At 43.7% G+C, this 20,951-nt stretch overlaps 1 long non-coding RNA gene across 1 annotated transcript in view; it reads right to left on the reverse strand.

The window, feature by feature from the left end:
• Nucleotides 1–15,930, reverse strand: part of LOC146358255 (uncharacterized) — a 34,555-nt gene extending 18,625 nt beyond the window's left edge. Inside the window, exons 1-2 of the long non-coding RNA XR_014787016.1 lie at nt 15,906–15,930; nt 2,881–6,036 (exon numbers count right to left, since the gene is read on the reverse strand). This is a non-coding gene — a long non-coding RNA (uncharacterized LOC146358255). The remainder of the gene's footprint in view (nt 1–2,880; nt 6,037–15,905) is intronic.
• Between the last annotated feature and the right edge of the window lie 5,021 nt (nt 15,931–20,951).

The raw sequence follows: 20,951 nt of genomic DNA on the forward strand, positions 1-20,951 counted from the left end.
GACCATGTTGTACTTGAGTTCTTGGTTCTAAGGGAAGCAAAAGCTGAGTGTAGTCAAACGCGTACCCTGGATTTTAGGAAAGCTGATTTTCATAAACTCAGAACAATGATCAGTAAGGTCCCATGGCAAGCGATGCTAGTGAGAAAAGGAGTTCAAGATGGGTGGGAGCTTTTAAAAAAGGAAATTCTCAAGGCACAATCACAAGCAATTCCAACAAGAAGAAAAGGTGGAAGACAACAGAAGAAGCCAATGTGGCTTCACAAAAAGCTTAGAGATGACCTGAAAACAAAAAAGGACACATAGAGGAAGTGGAAAGAAGGCCAAGTAACAAAGGAAGAGTACAGGCAGGTAGCACAGAATTGCAGGGAAGGCGTCAGGAAGGCTAAAGCTGAGAATGAGCTGAGGTTAGCGAGGGATGTTAAAAACAACAAAAAGGCTTTCTTCAGCTACGTGCATAGTAAAAGGCAGAGGAAAGAAATGGTGGTTCAGCTATTAAATAAGGATGGAAAAATGATAACAGATGACAAAGAAAAGGCAGAGATGCTCAATTCCTACTTTGGCTCAGTCTTCTCCCAAAAGAGGGTCTATGACCCCCCTGGCAAAGGCGAAGTACAGGCTGAAGGGGCAGGATTGCAGCTGGAGATCGACAGGCATATGGTCAAGGAACACCTCATTACTTTGAATGAGTTCAAATCTCTAGGGCCAGATGAACTGCATCCTAGAGTCATAAAGGAACTGGCAGAAGAACTCTCAGAACCGCTGTCTATTCTCTTTGAGAAATCATGGAGGACGGGTGAAGTGCCAGGTGACTGGAGGAGTTGTCCCTATCTTCAAAACGTTGTCCCTATCTTCAAAAAGGGTAAAAAGGAGGAACCTGGGAACTACAGACCAGTCAGTCTGACATCAATCCCTGGGAAAATTCTGGAGCAGATGATAAAGCAATCCATCTGGAAGCACCTTGAAAACAATGCAGTGATTACTCGAAGCCAACATGGCTTTGTCAAGAACAAGTCCTGCCAGACGAATCTGATCTCATTTTTTGATCAAGTAACCTCCCTTGTGGACCATGGGAATGCTGCAGACATAATATACCTCGACTTCAGCAAAGCTTCTGACAAAGTGCCCCATGATATCCTGATGAGCAAACCAGGTCCAAGTGGGCTAGATGAAACAACGATCCGGTGGATCCACAGTTGGCTACAGAATCGGACTCAAAGAGTGCTTATCAATGGGACCTTCTCAAGCTGGGGGGAGGTAACGAGTGGGGTACCGCAGGGCTCAGTCCTGGGCCCAGTGCTCTTCAACATTTTTATTAATGACTTGGAGGAGGAGGTGCAGGGAATGCTGATCAAATTTGCAGATGACACAAAATTGGGAGGGATAGCTAATACTTTGGAAGACAGAAACAAAATTCAAAGTGATCTGGATAGACTGGAGCGCTGGGCAGAAAACAACAGAATGGCATTTAATAGGGACAAATGCCAAGTTCTGCACCTAGGAAAAAGAAACCAAATGCACAGTTACAAGATGGGGGTACGTGGCTCAACCACACCACGAGCGAGAAGGATCTTGGAATTGTTGTCGATCACAAGCTGAATATGAGCCAACAATGTGATGTGGCTGCAAAAAAGGCAAATGCTATTTTGGGCTGCATTCATAGAAGCATCGCTTCCAAATCCCGGGAAGTACTAGTTCCCCTCTACTCAGCACTGGTTAGGCCTCATCTGGAGTACTGTGTCCAGTTCTGGGCACCACACTTTAAGAAGGATGCAGACAAACTGGAGAGGGTTCAGAGGAGGGCAACAAAGATGATCAGGGGACTGGAAACAAAGCCCTATGAAGAGAGACTGAAAGAACTGGGCATGTTTAGCCTTGAGAAGAGAAGACTGAGGGGAGATATGATAGCACTCTTCAAGTACTTGAAAGGTTGTCACAGAGAAGAAGGCCAGGATCTCTTCTTGATCATCCCAGAGTGCAGGACACGGAATCATGGGCTCAAGTTACAGGAAGCCAGATTCCGGCTGAACATCAGAAAAAACTTCCTGAGTGTCAGAGCAATACGACAATGGAACCAATTACCTGGGGAGGTGGTGGGATCTCCCACACTAGAGGCCTTCAAGATGAGGCTGGACAGCCATTTGTCAGGGATGCTCTGACTCGGATTCCTGCATTGAGCAGGGGGTTGGACTCGATGGCCTTGTAGGCCCCTTCCTACTCTACTATTCTATGATTCTATGAAATGGCTACATGTTGCAAAGGATTCTAGGAAATCCTAGAATCCTCATGTTATGCAGCCTTTTAGCAAGGCCTCCAAGGCCTAACTATTATTCTGAACAGTGGCCAAACAATATTCACTTTCAACACACATTTCAGGGGATTGGTAGTGGTGAGCAAGCACTCTTTCAAGGAAGCCTGTCTGCCATTACTGATCTCCTTATTAAAGAACCCCAATAGAGCTTCTGAGGAAGACCAGTTTCCCAGAACACATTTTGAAAGCCCCTTGCACTTTAAATGCAGAGGCATAATTCCCATGAAAGTTAACAGTGGTTATAAGCCTATACTCCTAGGAGTGTAATACCCTCCTTCCAAGCTGGTGTCCTCTCTTATGTCACCAACCACAGCAGGGAAAGTTTTGCAAAGTCAGCCATCCATAGCAGTGCACAGCTTAGCTATAAATGATCCAAAAAGTCTGTTTTCCCAGCATGGAGAAACAGTTAAGCTAGTCCAAAGCGTATGGATTTTGTTTAGTCTACATGTATTCCCCCCCCCCAAAAAAAAAAAATCACAAGAAAGAATAGTTTTCAGGCTAAATGTGCTATTGAAATTAACTACCTTTGTCCACAGATTAAAATATATGTAGCCCAAAGGGACTGAAATCACCTCTCCTTTTGTAATGTTGATTTGTCAAGGTTGACACCGAGTTCCTCAGCCAGCACAGCTCCCTCTGCAAAGCAGTCTTCTGTTTCCTGTGCACCGTCTGCAAAGCACTGAGTACACATAGCACTTGTCCCAGGCCATCGAAAAATTATTGGTGTTGATTGCTGGCCAAACAGCCAATATTTACTCTAGGGAATGCTAGTTTCTCTCAAGCAAATGTCCTTCCACATGTCTCAAAAGATAAATGCGGCAGTGTCATTATCAGGATGAAATCAAAATCCACAGGTGTATTCAAATTCTCGCCTTCCCTTTAGGGGAAAAGGATCGGTCTAAGATCACACCCTTTCCAAGGATCTGCAATTCTCCTACAGCCAGGAAACACTGCTTTGAAGATAATTAGGCCAGGCACATCTCAATGGCAAGTCATTTCTTTCGCCGTCTGGGTCATCATCATCATTGGTCCCAATTCCCAGAGAAAGGAAAAGTTTGGAACCTAGAGATATGCAGCAGCGTTCAGCTTACAGGCTTAACATTTTTGCTAGGAACTGGTCTATCAAGGCTGTATCAGCCCCACCGTGTACAGCTGTGGAAAACCATTCACAGTTACAGCTGTGCAGATGCTTAAAAAAAATCTTATCTTAATAATAGCCACAAATATATCAGCCTTCTACTCCATCACCACCGCCACTCCTTGTTGCAAAGGAACCAGAGCTTTAATGAAAGCAAGGGCAGGAAACTGCCTGGGGTGATGCAAATAATTTTTATTTATGTCAGTCTCTTTGTTTTCTTTGCAAAGGGAAATTCCCAATGAAAGCAGTCAGCTTTATAAATCGAAATGATCAAACCAAGGGGAGTGTTACTGGAATGATGAGACCGAAAGAAGCATAGAATTATTAAAGTAGTGTGGTGTTCTTTGGAACACTCATGATTAATAATATTTTGTTTAATTGGTTTAATTCCCCTCAGCAACTATGTCCACTCTGAATGAGCTTTTCATTTAAAGAGCAATGGTTGATCAACATGATTTCAGGTGGGTTCTGGATGTATTGCAAAGCTGACATACTTTTCAAGCAACAGCAAAGTACAGATTATATAACTATGCAATACAAATATAATAGAAAATCAATCAATCAATATTCAGTAAAAATGTCATTGCAGAAAACGTGTAGCCCGTGGACTATGGGAAAATTAGTGGAAACAGGGCCAGATCTATACCTTGTGACGTATCAATACGATCCCATCATGGTGACTCTATATCCCTCTTGCACATTTATACCTCGTAGCATACACAATGACATCTGTTGCAGTACTTTGGATCATAAGGAATGAAAAGCAGGAAATAGCACTAGAAAAGCAGTATACGGAATGCATAATGTGCCCCAACTGTTATCAGTGCACATCAATAGCCATAAAAAGCATGAGTGTAAATCTAGCCCTGGTGGGTCTTCTGAAGACCTGCAAAGAAGGGCCTGATGAACCCCTGATGGAAGCCACTTCTAAAAGTGTAGGGCCACCATTGAAAAAGCTCTCTCCTTTGTACTCACCAGCTTAACTGCCTTCGGCAGCAGGCAGATGAGAAGAGCCTTTACTCATGACCTCAGACTGCTGGTATGGCAGTAAATTGGGCTCAAACAATTTAAAGGTTAAAAGGCTTTAAAGGTTAAAACCAGCACTTTAAATTGGGCTCAAAAACACACTGGCAATAAGAGCAGCTGGCACTGTTTTGGTGTCATATGAGCAGACAACCCAGCCCATCATCAAATATAATCCCATGAATGATCCTCAGTCAACCTGTATAGCAAATACCAGATGAATTCTTGCCATTGTATTGCCCTCCCTGTATACCCATTTGCCCTAAAGAATCATGGGATGGGCCATAGCTCAGTGGTAGAGCACATACCGTTGCACTCATGCCCTACTTGTGGGTTTCCCACCGGCAGCTGGTTGGCCACTGTGTAACAGAATGCTAAACTAGATGGACCTTTGGTTTGATCCAGTATGGTTCTTCTTATGTTCTTAAGATCCCAGGTACAATCCCTACATCTCTAGGTAAGATTGGAAGGAATCCTGCCTGAAACCCTGGAGAGCAGTATTGTCGGTGTTGACAACAGCGAGCTAGAAGGACCAGAGGTCTGACTCAGTATAAAGCAGCTTCCTATGTACTTATCGTAATGAATTCGAACACAACTCATCTGTGGGGGGAAATGCCTTGGTAGAAACTCTGCATGAGTATGATTTTAAAAGGCATTGCAACATGGAATTTTTGTGAATCACCCAGAAAGCTTTGGCTGCTGGGCAGTATAGAGAAATGAAATCAATCAGTGGTCAGAATCACACAGGTAGAACCTACCTTTGTGAAGTTCAGGCCCATCCATAATGTAAAGTTTGCATAAGGGTGAATCACAAAGGCAAGAATGCCTGTTAGCATTAAGAATCTGGACCTCCCGCCCCCCAATCAACCTAGTCCTTTGCAGATTGTCCTTTTTGTGCTAGGGCAATAATATGCTCTCTTTGGAAAAAAGAGGAATGTGAAGGTTTCTATTTTCTGGCATACATTTCCCCTCCTCTTCATCCCCAGTTTGGTAGCCAGAAGCAGTCTCCCTGTTCTGAGGAAGTCTGCTTCATGGTTCCATACTATGCTTTTCTCTCTGAGGTATCAAGTGTTGGGTTATCGCCGATGAGGGTGCATACCCCTGCTGATGTCTGACTCAGGCAATTCATAGCCACAACTCCACACTCCTATCTTAGCCAGGAAGATAAACAAATGGTTTTGTTTGTTATGGATTCTCACAGACACACAGTAGAAAAGCTGGCTGGAGTCATATAACCCATCCCACATGGTCTACACATCCCACAAACCTTCACTTATGTTCACAGAATTTTCTACCACCATTCCAAGAAGTCTCATACAATCTGGTAGTCTCATAAAGATCAGGAAATCTTGTAGGACACGATTCTGGAAGGGACAGCACTTGGGCCCAGTTCAGGGACATTTATAAATCCTTGATAGGGGAGTGTTAGGTAGACAGCTGGTGATGAAAGTTCAGAATTTTCACTGAGGGTAGCAAGCCTCTGTGACAACAGAGGAGGTCATCTCCTTCCAGCATCTGAGGCTTCTTTGAGGAAGGAAATGTCAGGGATCTGGAGGAACAGGAGACCCTTCAAGACAAAGCAAAAAAATAAATCTCTCTCTCTCTCAATCTCTCTCTCTCTCTCTCTCTATATATATATATATATATATATATACACACACACACACACCCACACACACACCCCCACACACATACGTACATGCAAAATAAATAAATTTGGCCAACAACAATATCCATTAAACCAAACGCAATAAAACATTAGGCAAAATAGCACAGGAAAAGAGAACAAAGCCATCAATAGGCATAGAATCATAGAGTTGGAAGGGACCTCAGTGATCATTTAGTCCAGCTCCCTGCTCAGGGGTTATAGGGGGGCTCTGCAATGCAGGATGTAGCTACAGCATCCCTGACAGAGGTCCCCTCAGCCTTTGCTTAGTCACTTCCAGCAAAGGAAAGTCCATCATCTCCTGAGGCAAGTTGTCCCACTGCCAGACAGCCCTCAGTGTTAGCAAGTTTCTCCTAATGTTTAGCTGAAATCCGCTTCCCTGCAATTTCCAGTCACTGGTTCTAGCCCTACCCTCTGGAGCAATCAAGAACAACTCCACTCCATCTCCAGCATCACAGCCTTCCCCCACTATGTCCTGAAGAAGACATAATTCTCATTTCGACTTCGACAGCTAGGAACTAAACTTATGGACAAACAGTATGTGTCATGCTTACAGAGCAGCACATCAAAAACTACTTCAAGAGGATCATCTGAACAAATTCACATAAGCAGTCCAGGACCTAATGATTTTCTCCCAGGGATCCCAAAGGAAATGGTAGATTATATCCAATGCTGTCCTTCCGTTCACAGGAGGCTCTTCAATCCAGCAGAGGCCTCTGTGAATGGGAGGAGGAAGGAGGCAATTTTCACCAGTTCCCACATTCCTCTGCAGCCACCTGCACACCCAAAAAATTCTGCTCTAAAGAGTTGGGCGACCCTCCAGAACAGGGGGGGGGGGTTGCAAGGGGCATCAGGAATTTGCAACAATTGCTTGCCCTCCCCCTCCACTCACAAAAGCCTCCACTGAATCAATCAATCAACGTGGCTTCTGTGAACGGAAGGACAGCTTTGGATACAACCCAGTAAGTCCAAGATTTGCCCAGCTAACTACTATATTGGAGAATTCCTGGAAAGCCAGTCAGGTCCCAGAAGGCTGGAGAAGAACACTTCTAGTGCCGAGGGGTTTGTGCGTGTATGTTGTTGTTGTTTTTAAAAAAGGAAAACCATGAGAACTAACATTTGTGGGAGATTGCATGGCAGTCCTAAAGTAGGTCAGATGTATGAGGGCTGGGTTGGCTGAAAATTTCCCAGCCTAAATAGAATGGAGTTGGGTTTGAGATGAGGCTGAGAACTCTTCAGCCACGCCTGGTACGGTTAGTGAACATCCAACTCAAGCAGTCCCTGTGTGTTGGTGACTTCTGTCTATACTGGTTCTCTATTTTATTTATGTATTTATTCTTTCACTCATTAAAATACAACATAAAAGATAGTATAAACTATAAAAGCTTAAAACTACAGTATAACACTAGTCCACATGACATACTGGCCTGATTTCAGCTCAAGCATGGGCCACAGGTTGCGCAGGGTTCACCTGCTCAACAGCAGAGAGAAATAAGGTGCCTCTTTCTTCCAGGGGCCTGTTTTGAACTCCTGCACTTCCAGTTTTATGTGCAGAAAACTGCCAGATGTGCCTTTCGTGACCAATGCAGTCAAGAGCCTATCGCAGCAATACAGTTTTTATATCTTTATTTTATGCTGTGTTGGCATATGTGTATTGGTTTTGTGCTGTGTTGGATATTATTGTGTATGGAGGTTTTATTGTATTGTTATTATTCTGTTATTATTTTAAATTGAAATGTACAATGCCTAGACAAGTCTATTTTATCAGGCGTTTAACAAATTAGATAGGTGAGAGATGAGAGGTGGACAGATGGATCATTGGACGATAGAATTTCTTTGAACGATGTGCAGGCACTTTTGGCAAGTGCTTTCATCCTTGGTCCAAGAGCTTTGAGCTTTTGTGTCTGTGCACAAGCAAAAGCCTTAGATGCCAAATCTTCCCATCCCTTGAGCAGGCAATATGGAGGCTTATTCAAGCAACCTTGGGGAAGAACAAAGTAGAGACATAGATGAAAGGGGGAAATATCTAATATTATAATCCTTGGCACTTGAGGTTTGAGCATCCATAAAAGCTGTGGCTGCCCAAAACTGCCGGTCACTCAAGCAGAACAAGCCTTAAAAACAACCACCATTTGTGTTCCAGTTCTGAGATGAAACTTCCAGGACACAGAGATGTTACATGTTGTCTTTAACAGGAAGCATGGTACACAAACTCAAAGGGCTACGATACCATATCTATAAGCTGTGAAACCATCCAGAGATGCTTGCTCTGCAATATGACATTTTCTTGCTCTGTATTGCTTAACCGTCTCAATGAGTTTGGGAAGGGTTATTTTTTTGCTCTGAGTATGTTACGGACCTCCGTCCATAGTTCCTCAGGCACTCTGTCTATCAGGTCTAATCCCTTAAATCTATTCCTCACCTCCACTGTATATTCATAAGGGATATGATTTAGGTCATACCTGAATGGTTCAGTGGTTTTCCCTATGTTCTTCAATTTAAGCCGAAATTTTGCAATAAGAAGCTCATGATCTGAGCCACAGTCTGCTCCAGGTCTTGTTCTTATGCAACTAAATCCATCCCAAAGAAAAAGAAATGCAAGAAAGCAAAGTGGCTGTCTGATGAGGCTTTACAAGTAGCTGAGGAAAGAAGGGAAGCGAGAAGGAAGGGAGAAAGGGGAAGATACATCCAACTGAATGCAGAGTTCCAGAGAATAGCAAGGAGAGACAAGAAGGCCTTCTTAAATGAACAATGCAAAGAAATCGAGGTAAACAATAGAATGGGAAAGACTAGAGATCTTTTCAAGAAAATCGGAGATATCAAGGGAAGTTTTGTGCAAAGATGGGCATGATAAAGGACAAAGAAGGCAGGGACCTAACAGAAGCAGATGAGATTAAGAAGAGGTGGAAAGAATACACAGAAGAACTATACAGGAAAGATCTTAATGTCCCTGATAGCCATGATAGTGCGGTCACTGAACTTGAGCCAGACATTCTAGAGAGTAAAGTCAAGTGGGCCTTAGGAAGCATTAGTAATAACAAAGCTAGCGGAGATGACAGTATTCCAGCTGAGCTATTTAAAATCCTAAAAGATGATGCTGTTAAAGTGCTGCACTGAGAGCTGGACTATAAGGAAGGCTGAGCGCTGAAGAATTGATGATTTCAAACTGTGGTGCTGGAGAAGACTCTTACGAGTCCCCTGGACTGCAAGGAGGTCAAATCAGTCCATCCTAAAGGAAATCAACCCTGACTGCTCATTGGAAGGACAGATACTGAAGCTGAAGCTCAAATATTTTGGCCACCTAATGCGAAGAGAAAAGTCACTGGAAAAGACCCTGATGCTGGGAAAGATTGAAGGCAAAAGGAGAAGGGGACGGCAGAGGATGAGATGGCTAGATAGCATCACTGATGCAATGAATATGAACTTGAGCACACTCCGGGAGAGAGCGCAGGACAGGAAGGCCTGGTGTGCTATGGTCCATGGGGTCACGAAGAGTCGGACACGACTGAACGACTGAACAACCACAACAATTCTAGATGTCCTTTCACACAGAACACACAAGAAATCTGAAAAAGCGTGTTGGCAACCTGGAGCAAATATATCTAGTCTATTCACGTAACCTCCTACAATGCCAATCTCCAAGTTATTTTCATAATATGAAGGTGCCTTTTTAAGTCATTAAGGGCGCAATCCTGTGTGGATAGGCAGCTGCCTCCAAACCCAGAGGCGACCGCCTATCCAGTGCAGGGCAGGAGGAGCACAGAGGGGATCGTTCCCTCCACGCTTCTCCTGCCCTGCCTTTCGGCCATCTAGCCGCAGGAAAGTGGAGTGGGGGAAGAGGCTGCCGGACGACACATAGCATGTGTCATATGGGCATATAGGATGTGTCGTACTGGCATTTCCACTTTCCCCATCCCGGAACGCCCCATTTTGGCCGCTCCGCGCTCCTCCTGCAAGCACGGGGCTTGTCCACGCTGACTGTGAGGCAGTGCGGAAGGGGGGGAAGGTCGGTTCTCTGGGAACCGACCTCAAAGCATGGGCTCCAAGGTCAGTACCCAGAAAACCAGATAGCTTGTGGCCCTCTAGCCACTGACAAGCGTTCATAGAATTGCTCCCCCCGTTCTGCGCAACCAACATACTAGAAAAAGTTTATACTTCCTTTGTATACTGATAGGCTGTGGAAATTTGATGAAGTTCTAGAAAACTACAAAGTCACAATGAGACAAATTATCCTTGGCACTGACATCCCAAGATGCATGTTTGAATATCTTCAAAGCCTCTAAGCGTCATCTCCTCTTCCTGCTTTTGGCTTAGAATTGCTCCCTGCTGCATACTGCGACCTGTTTCAGTAGCTAATTTCCAAACTGCTTTCCAGATGCTGCAGTCTATTACTGAGATGATGTCTGAAGAAGGCAGCTAATACACCAGCCTTTTCCAAACTGGTGCCCTCCAGACATTTTGGACTGCAACTCCCAGAATTCCTGGCCATTGGTCATGATGATTCAGGCTGATGGGAGTTGAAGTTCAGAACATCTGAAGGGGGGAAAGGTTAGGGAAGGCTGTATTATACTGTATGTAGCTTCAGAAACTTTTTTTTAAAAATACGTTTTTTATTAGTTTTTACAGACAGAAGAATACAAGGAGCAGCGATCAATGGACATTACTATGAACAAATGCAAAAACATAAGAACAGATACAAAAGTAACCATAAACATAGTACTTAAAGAAACGGAAAGAATGATCTTCATGCTGCAGTGCTACCAGAAGCCAGCTTAAAGCTGCAACCTATATCCAGTTGCTTGGGAATAGGCCCCATTGAACTCAATGGGGCTACTTCTGAGTAGATATCAATAAGATTGTGCTGCCAGTTAGCCCTTAATTCATGCCTGGTTAACGTTTTGGAAACTCTTTTAAAGTGGTATTTATACTCAGCCGGAGGAGCTGAGGAAAAAAAATAACAAGATAATCATCACTCATCTTCACTCTTGCTTCCTTTTAGCGTTTAAAATGTCGTAGGTGTAAACAAACAAAAAATGAAGTGCATGAAGTATGTCTTAGAAAGAGATCTCTTCTGATCGTGGTGCTCAAATTATTGACACAGTTTTGTGAGTAAAACAAACTAGCTATGTAGAAATACCATCTAAAAAGAAAGGAGATCATAAAGTAATGAGCTTTGATTTTCTCTTCTTCCTGTTTTTTCCCCATATATTTGATATTGCTTATTAATTAACAGCACAATCCTATTCGATAAGTTGCACTGAATTCAATGGAGCACATTCCTAAGTAAACGTGCATTGGATTGCAGCCTAAACATGCCAATGTCTAAGATGGTTACTTGGAAACAAGCCTGTGATTAAGATTTGGGGTGAGCAGGAGAATCAAGAAATCACAATGTTCCCCTCATTTGATAACAATGATGACAGATATCGGTTTGCTTCAGGAGACTTATCTTTTAAGAATCATTTCTTTAACTCACACACTGTAGAACTGTTGTATCACCATTTCCTTTTGTGTAATGAAAGCCTTAGAGATAAGGTAGAAGATCTACACCTTGGGTCATATCATTGTGATCCCATGTTGGTAATGCTATATCTAGGCTGACCATATTTCCTTGAGACAAAAACGGGATATTGGGATGACAAAAACGGGACGGGGTTTTTATTACAGCAGAGAGTTCCGCTGTAATAAAAAAAATAGCTAACAGCCTGTTGAACCGAAATATGAGTCTGAAAAGTCCGAATCAAACTGAATGTAGGGCAGAAAGAATCTCTATGGGCGGAATGATGGTAGAAATAACAGTAAGACTCACCCTCCTGGCTCCCACACGCTGAATGGGGCTTAGCGACCGCCTCTGGAATTCCCCGCCACTGCAGACAAGCAAGGGGATGGTGTATGATCGTTGCTAGCTCAGGAAGCCTGGCCCTGACTGGATAAAGTAAATGGAACTTCCTCTTCCGTCACACTAGTAGTTTTACTGTACGCATTGATTAGCATAGAGCCTTATGATAAACACGTTCAGGTTTTGACAAAAAATTAAAAACAGGACAAAATTGACATTTATATTATAATGATGGGACGGTCGGGAAATGTGAAAAAAACGGTACTGTCCCATTTAAAACGGTACGTATGGTCAGCCTAGCTATATACTTCTCGTGCATTTATACCTCGTATGACACACAATGACAGTTGTTGCAGTATTTCAGATAATGTGGAATAAAAAGTAGGAAATAACACTACGAAGGCGGTATATCGAATGCGTAATGTGTCCCAACAATTATCTGTGCACTTCAATACCGCTATAAAGCAGTAGTGTAGATCTAGCCAAGTTGTCATTTTATATTTATCCTTGCCAGATATTTGGGCAGTGACAGCACTATAACAGACCAAGTTATCTCATGTCTTTGGGTTAGCAAAACATGTTCTTTTACACCACACATCACCGCGCATAACTGGGGACATATATGATTGGCCCTGGCAATAAAAGGTTGCATTTAGGGAATGAAGAAGGTTTGGAACTTTTGAGGAGATTCTGACATTATTCATTCGTATGTATGTATGTGTATATATATGTGTGTGTGTGTGTGTGTGTGTGTGTGTGCATATACATATATGGGGTAGGCAATATCCAATGTGAAAATAATTTACGTTGCACTAACAAACTACCTCTGGAACCTCTAGCACAATGCCAATAGCATTTGCTGGCACGATAGATTTTCTGGGAAAACCTGTCACACCAGCTAATGCAACTGGTCTTGGGCTAGAGGTCCCTTATGCTAGTGCAATGTAATTTCCATTAGCACTAGTGTCACACTAGATACTGCCCAATGTGTTTCATACATACTGATGTTTATTTTCTCAGCTCCCCCTTTGCTCATCCCACAAGCCTCTTTATAAACTCTGTTCTGTTCTATACACTACATTTCCCCCCATATTCTTGAGTTGCATTACTAGCTAGATCTGTTGTGAAGTCCATCCTCAAAAGATCTTGAGATTTCAGGGTCAAACTACATGTTATGCTGAATATGTAGTGTGTAGCTACATCTTCATTTTTTATTGAATAACCAGGGTGTGGGAAGATCATCTTACTGAGAATGCAACACATGGGGAGGGGAGGCTTATCTCTTCACTTTCCAACTACGGTCAGAATGAAATCCACCACCACCCCAGGGATGGCTAGAAGGCTTTTAAAGAGTTTTTAAAAGACAACTTTTAATGGGAACTTCTTTCCTAAGCTCCTAGCCATCCAGTGGTGAGGGGGGAGGGATTTCATTCTGATCAGGGTTGAGAAGAGACAAGCCTCCCCTCCACATCCGTTTCTGTACTTAATACGAACACACATGCATACACACCTGTACTGATAAAGAAAAAAAGTGAAGATGTAGTTACATGCCAGACATTCAGCATAACGTATAGTTTGACCCTAAGTTTTGTTGTCTAGCTTAGATTATTTGTTTAATGCAATAATGGCACTTCAATCCTATGCATGGCTTACTGGGATAAGTATATATAGGACTGCAGTCGGAAAATTATTTATTTAATGCAATATTGATTGTGTATTTAATACAATAGCCATAGTTAAACAAAGCTTTGAATGGGGTATGAATCATATATATTCCATCAGTATTGCTTTTCATATTGTAGAGTATGTGTGCCCTGACCTTATGTAAAAGTTCCACAAAGTTGCCAAATTCAAAACAATCTCACTGGTGAAATCCCTTTCATGAGATAGAGGGCATCTCTACACCAGCCTAAAATCCTGCATTTAAAATGGGGCTTTCAGCTTCCGTTTTAAATGCAGGATCACGACGACTCCCTTTTTCACATGGTTCCTTTTTCCCCACCCCCTTCCCCCTCCTTCTCCCCTTATCTGAGTCTTCCATTATCTTTCATTGATCTCGCTCCTCTTCTTGCCACTTTTCCTCTTTTCACGGAGGAAGCTGAAGCGGAACACAACGGGGGTAATTTGATAGCTCATTATCTGCGATCTATTTAAAAATGGAACAAAGGGCATTTGGTGCAGGAGATGTCCTGGAGAGTCACGGCGTCATGTAAAGAGCCCGCAAACGTCCATGAAAGAGCCATCTCAATCACAGGATAAAAGCTCAGTGTGAAGGAGCCCAGAGGTGTCAGTGCAAGCGACACCAGTACAACCACTCTGTGTAATAAGTAGAAAGGAATTTAAGAGGCGGACATTTTGAAAAGAAGCCACTCCTGTGTTGCATACAAGAGTCAATCAAAACCACATGGATTCATACGCTTACAGCTGGAAGCAAAGAAATTTCCAGTCCTGTCTCAGCATTGACTCACAAGCTGTGATCACATGGGAGCCACGAGTCTTCAGACTCCTCATGACTCCATCAAATTGTGACGTAAAGCTGAAGAACAGATGAAGCTTGTGCCTGAACCAGATTTTTTTTCTGAGTGACATACTTCAAAGCCCCATGCTATCACACTCCTATGAGGGCGAAAGGGTTCTGCGGCCCACTGAAATAGGCCTTTTTGTTTGTTTCTTTACAGGGTTGTCATACCACCTTATCACCTTATCAGTCTTAAGGTGGCTTGAAATACAAGATAAATAAGTAAATAAAAATAAAAAACAATAAAAACCACAGAAACGTAAACAACGACGACATAAAAGTAGCAGTGCATAAACAACAATAAAAAGCAGTCAGTAGAACCAATTAAAAACAGCCAGAAAAGCCATATCAAAACAATAAAGGCTTTCAGAAGAGTCTCAAACATTAAAAGCCATTAAAGACATGAAAAAAGAGGATGTACTTCACATGGCACCTAAAAGATAGAAAAATAGGCACCAAACACACTTGTCTAGGTGGGATACTAGTTCCAGTTACTCACATCACTGAGCAAGCTTGACCTGGAAGCATTTATAGGGTCATGGAACAGGGGGTCACCTGACCTGTTCTGCCTGGCCTATTTCTGTAAGGAGGCATCCTGACCTTGGCTGATTTGGCTGTTCTCCCTGCATACTGTAGATCCGGGTTCTGGTCCCCACTCAGCCATGAAGCTCACTGGTTGACTTTGGGCCAGTCATTGACTCTCAGCGTACTCTACCTCACAGAGTTGTTGTGAGGATAAAACGGAGGAGGGCCATGTAAGTTGCCTTAGGTTCCTTTCAAGAGTGAGAAAAGGCAGGATATAAGTGTAATAACAAATAATTAAAATATATAAAATAATTGAAGGGCTGTCATGTTCAACTCGTTTCACGATAGAGAACCATAAGACCTGTTGGCCACTGAGAGTCAGCACCTGGACAGCAGGCTGAACAGGCAGGGGCACAGGTCACCTGGTCCCAGTCTCCCACAGTATAGCAAGATGTACTGTATTTCTACTTAAATTATAATAATTATTTCTAAATTTGCATCTATACATATAAATTAGCATATGCAAATGTTATGCAAATCAGTGTTCTCTTTTCTCCTTTTTTTGATGATTCATAAGTGGTCACCCTACCTAAGGCCCTGAGAAAAGGAGGGAAATCCCAAAGTCATGTGTGTGGTGCAGGGGATGGAGGGTGGGGACTTTGATAAGCTCAGTAGGATCTGTCTTAAGTACCATCCTAAGTACCAGAAAAATAACTTCCTGGACAATGAGGTAGCAACACAGTCCTTAAGAGTGCTCTCTGCACGAAGGTGAAATCAGCTTATTGAATGGTGTAGAGACTGGCAGCAAAGGACTTTGTGCATAAACCTGTGAACATGCAGCAAAGAAGATATGAGCAGTAGTTCAGTAGTAATGGAAAACAAACTTACCATTAACTCTGGTCTCCCAGCTACTGAACTTTAGACAGAAAATGCCTATGTAACCTAAATGTAACTTATCTTCAAATATTTTACGGGGGGGGGGGGGATACCATCCACAAACCTTCCCATCCTTGGTATGAGTTCAACTGCCGTTGCCAATGCATTCAAGGTCCAGGAAACCCACACAGCTGTTTTTGAGGACAAAGCAGAAGAGGCTTGTCTTTGCCAGGACTCACACTGAGTGTTCCCAAGGAGCAAGTGTATCTGTCGATTCAAAGGCAATGTGGTTTTGGAGCAGCTCTAATTTAATCTGAAGTTGAGAAATACAACCCTCCTAGCTTGGCTGTTCTATTCTCCATGCCCTAAACAAATCTGACAGGAAAACAGCTATTATTCATCTTTAAATGGCTCTGGAATCTTAACCCACAGCACCCTTCTGCTCCCATTAATTCCACTGCTGAATCTTGTTCTTACTAATTTCCAGCTTGCTTGCTTGCTTGCTTTCCTTCTTCCCCAGTTCTCTTTCCTTCTCCTTCACATTGATTTATATTTCAAAAGTTTTGGAATGGCATTTCGATGGGGAGTGTTTAAAAAGCTTCTGCTCCAGTCAGAAAACACACTGGAGGTGAAGGCTATCAGTGGCTACTAGTACTAATGGCTACTAATCCTAGTGGCTCTATGCTAGCTCCAGTATCAGAGGCAGTATGCTTATATACACCAGTTGCTGGGGAACATGGGTGGGAAGGTGCTGTTGCACTCAAGTCCTGCTTGTGGGTTTCCCATGGGCAGCTGGGCAGCCACTGTGTGAACAGAATGCTGGACTAGATGGACCCTTGGTCTGATCCAGCATCACTCTTCTTATGTTCTTAAGGTGGTGGACTGGAGATTGTTCTCAAAACAATCTGGAGCAGTTGCTTGTAACTGCTTTATAAGTCTGCAATTCAGATTGGGGCAATTCAAATGCCAGAATCCAAGCCATGAAAAAGTGAACAATTCTTCCACAGGCAAAAGCTAGAGACAGACAAATCCCTAGGAACTGACAGGAATATAATAGTGGCATCATTGCCTGCTCCGTACATATAACCATCAAATTATTCTCTATGCTGAAGGGTCTTGCAAGTTTTTGTAAGTACTTCAAAAACCTGGAAAACCTGTTTGAACCAGAGATGATAGTGGAACAAAAGAAACCCATGGACTGTGCACACCATGGGCAATGAAGTCTCTATTGTTTGTCTTGTACAGAAGCTTTAGCTAGTAGAGAAGCTTTAGCTTTGGGGTGTGACATGATATATTAAAAGAACAGAAGTTTCCATACACAACCCAGGAACAGGCAGGATATAACCAGCTGCCTGTACCACTGAAAGTAAGCAAGTCCCACTCCAGTTCATCTCCCATTTGTCTTTCTCTGCACCACTAAAAGCGTAAAAGATGGGTCAGCCAAAACAGAAGCTGCAGTGTAGGCCCTGAGGAATGCCATCGTCAGCTGTTGGGACCCATGGTCAATATGCCTTCCTCCTTTTCCATTGCAAACTGAACAGACAATGGGAGGTATGGGTGCCCTGTGTGCTCAATTGGTTAGCAGGCATCAGTGGTCAGAGACCCCCATTTTGTTGTAGCGACAAAAGTTCTCAGATCCATATATGGAAAGAACAGCTAATGTGCACAGTGAAGATAAGATGAAATCCTCAGGTTTCAGAAGAGTCAAACCAGAAGTACCTGTATGTTTTCCCTAGACAGTGAATAGCTCCTGGAGAGCAATTTGCATCAGGAAATCAGCACAGGAGGGAAAGCTTAAGCTTCCCTCCCTCCATGCCACATCCTGGATCCAAATCACCCCCCTTGTCTTTGTTGCTTTTAGCAAAAGAAAAAGACACCAGGAGATTCAGTCATAGATCTGCTTTATCACATGTAGTTTGGCCCTCAGCCACCACCTTAGAAAACTGCCTGAGAGCCACTTGGTTGCCACACTCCTCAGCAACTTCCCCTTCCCACTTCAGACAGCCGTGACCTGAAGTATAACAGCTGCTTCCAACACCTAACTTAGTATAAAGAGATGTAGCCTTTTCCTCCTCTGCTCTCTTGTTCTCATGGCACACACCTGCACTGGACCAGTTCTCTTGCAAACAAACAAAAAAACAAAACCTCAGTTTTTTCCATTCCACCACTGGCACTGTCAGAGGGGAAGCAGGCCATAATCCAGCTAGATAAACAGAAAAGGAAGAGAGAGGGTTTCTCCCTTATTCTGTTCTGATGGCATATCCTTTTAATGGTCCCTACCAAGAACAGTCCCTGTTTCCTGGTACCTGTCTTTGTTGTAACTCCAGGTGCTTTTGGATGAAGTCCAGAGGCCCTTCTCTGAGGGCCTCCACCAAATGGGGTGAGTCAGGTGGCCACTAAGGAGAGGGCCTTTTCAGTGGTGGCATCCCAATAGTGGAATGCCCTCCCCAGAGAGGCTCGCCTGGCACTCCCTGTTATGGCGTTTTTGGTGCCAGGTAAAGAGAGTGCAAAAGCTGGTTTGAAACTCAACATTAAAAAAAACTAAGATCATGGCATCTGGCCCCATCACGTCCTGGCATATAGAAGGGGAGGAAATGGAAGCAGTGACAGATTTTACTTTCTTGGGCTCCAAGATCACCGCAGACGGTGACTGTAGCCATGAAATTAAAAGACGCTTGCTCCTTGGGAGGAAAGCTATGCACACTTAGACAGCATAGTAAGAAGCAGAGACATCACCTTGCCGACAAAGGTTCATATAATCAAAGCTATGGTTTTCCCAGTAGCAACGTATGGCTGTGAGAGCTGGACTATAAGGAAGGCTGAGCGCCGAAGAATTGATGCTTTCGAACTGTGGTGCTGGAGAAGACTCTTACAAGTCCCCTGGACTGCAAGGAAGTCAAATCAGTCAGTCCTAAAGGAAATCAACCCTGAGTGCTCATTGGAAGGACAGATCCTGAAACTGAAGCTCAAATATTTTGGCCACCTAATGCGAAGAGAAAACTCCCTGGAAAAGACCCTGATGCTGGGAAAGATTGAAGGCAAAAGGAGAAGGGGATGGCAGAGGATGAGATGGCTAGATAGCATCACCGATGCAATGAATATGAACTTAAGCACACCCCGGGAGAGAGCGGAGGACAGGAAGGCCTGGCGTGCTATGATCCATATGGTCACGAAGAGTCGGACATGACTTAACGACTGAACAAAAAAAGACCTTTTTTTATTTTCCCAGGCTCTTTTCTTTAGGCTTTTTCTAGTCTTTCGGGGGAGGGGGGTTAATCTGTTAGTGTGTATTGAAGTCCTTGCACTACTGCTGGCTTCTACTTTGGTTTTCTATTCTAGTTTTATTCTGTTTTAAACTTTTTAATGTGTTTATATAATGTTGTGTGTTTTATGGTTTTAACTCTTCTTTTTGAACTGCCCAGAGAGCTTCAACTAGTAGATGGTATAGAAATGTAATCAATCAGTCAATCAATCTGGACTCATTTTAATCCAGGTTCAGCCTTGGATTTGTTTTTGAAACAGTCTTGGTTGCCCTGATGGATGACCTCTTTCAGAAAGGACTGGGGGAGTGAGACTCAGCTAATTCTCCTTGATCTCTCAGTGGCTCTTGATACCATCAACAATGGTATATTGCTGGAACAATTCCACGGGATGGGAGTAGGAGGCATAATGCTGCAGGGATTCTCATTCTACTTCCAGGGTTGCTTTCAGAAAGCAGCATTGGAGGATTTTTTACTTGACTATGGCATTTATGCTCTGGGGTTCCACAAGGTTTTATCTTGTCCCCCATGCTTTTTTAACATCTATATGAAGCTGAGATCATCAAGGGGTGTGGAGTGGAGTGCCGTCAGTATACTGGCAACACTGAGCTCTCTCTCTCTATGTTTTCTGAGTCAGGTAAGGCTGCACAGATGCTAGACTGGTGCCTGAATGGGCTGGATGAGGACCAATAAGCTGGATTCTGACAAGACAGGGGCACTGCAGGTAGGTGATTCTCATGTCCAGGAATTAGATGTATATCTTGTTCCAAATAGGATTGCCTCTCCTTGAAAGAACAGGTATGTAGCTCAGGGATAGTCTTAGATCCAGGGGCTTCTCCACATGAGGCATTTATCCTGCAATCAAGATTGGTTACTCATGGACGTTTGTGGGTCCTTTACACAACATCATCAACCTACAGGGCCTCTCCCGTGCTTTATGACCATTATTCTGGGTTTGTAAAGTTTGGGGAAAGTGCGCTTTTTCTCTAGGAAGCTGTCAGGAGCACCTTGGCGGCCTCTCAGTAGATTTCAATAGCCAACTCAAGACTAGGGATGTACGAAAGGGACTTACCTTGTCCCGCAGCTTTTTTCGCGGTGGGGGGGGAGACGCTTCGCGTCTCCCCCCGAAGTTCAGGCAGGGAGGCATCCCGCCTCGCCCGGCCGAAATTCAGGCCGGGGGGGGGAGGCGCCCCGTCTCCCCAGCCGCGAAAGAAAAAGTAAAAAAACAAACAAAAAACCCAGTGATAGGCTATGTAACGATTAATGTAGCCTATCACGGCTAGATTTCCAAAGTCAGCCGTGATAGGCTACGTTAATCGTCACGTAGCCTATCACAGGTGACTTTTGGGGGGAAAAAAAAAAGCGCGTACGCAAATGGCGGCGGCCCATGGGCACCGCCATTTGCGTTCCTTATTTTGGCACGTCTAGTCTACGTAAAGATTTATGTAGCCTACGGCGAAAATAAGGGCACGCTATTTGCGTTGCCCTTATTTTCGCAGTAGTCTACATAAATCTTTACGTAAACTACTGGGACCACATAAGGAACGCAAATGGCGGCGCCCATGGGCCGCCGCCATTTGCATACGCGCTTTTTTTTTTTCCCCAAAGTCACCCGTGATAGGCTACGTGACGATTTACGTAGCCTATCACGGCTGACTTTGGAAATCTAGCCGTGATAGGCTACGTAAATCGTCACGTAGCCTATCACGGGTGTGTGTGTTTGCTTTTTTTTACTTTTTTATTTTGTAATGGCGGCAGCGGCAGCCGGTCAGGAGACCGGCCGCCGCCCCCGCCCCCG

Source organism: Heloderma suspectum, chromosome 1, assembly GCF_057233095.1.
Source record: "Heloderma suspectum isolate Gila_16-S chromosome 1, 16-S_ref, whole genome shotgun sequence".
In the NCBI taxonomy this organism is placed as follows: Eukaryota; Metazoa; Chordata; class Lepidosauria; order Squamata; family Helodermatidae; genus Heloderma; species Heloderma suspectum.